The sequence below is a fragment of the Cynara cardunculus genome, assembly GCF_001531365.2.
Source record: "Cynara cardunculus var. scolymus isolate 2C chromosome LG 13, CcrdV1, whole genome shotgun sequence".
Classification (NCBI taxonomy): domain Eukaryota; kingdom Viridiplantae; phylum Streptophyta; class Magnoliopsida; order Asterales; family Asteraceae; genus Cynara; species Cynara cardunculus.
This window is the reverse complement of record NC_037540.1, coordinates 12,567,633-12,568,161: the sequence shown is the minus strand read 5'-3', so window position 1 is coordinate 12,568,161 and position 529 is coordinate 12,567,633.

Below are 529 nucleotides of genomic sequence, written 5' to 3'. Positions count from 1 at the left end.
TATATATATATATATATATTAGTATTAAAGTCTTATAGTAATTATTTTAAAAAACTTAAAATAGTTTAATCCAAAAGTTAATTTTTATGTTTGATTAGTTATTTTAATTGATGAGATATTTATAGAAACCAATTGAATTAAATTTAAATAAGGAAAAAGTTTAGAAAATTAAAAACATTTGTTCCATTTTAAATTATTAAGTTCTTGAACTTTTTTTTGATTGAATAAGTTGTTGAACTCTTTTTATGTTGAATGATTAAATCGCTGCATTTTTTTTTTAATAATTAAATGATTGAGCTTTTTAGAATGAAAGAGATGATCTCGCAGTCTTTTTAAAATTGTATAATTTAAAAGTTATTTTTCTGAAATGACTTGAAAAATGTAATCACTTTTACATAAAGTAGTATTTCAAATTTCTTGGGTTATTTTAATATTTTTAAAATGATGTAACTAAAAGATTGTGAAGAAAATAAAATAAAAGAGTTAATATCGTGCAACTCACTGAATCATAGTTATTTACAAAAAAAAA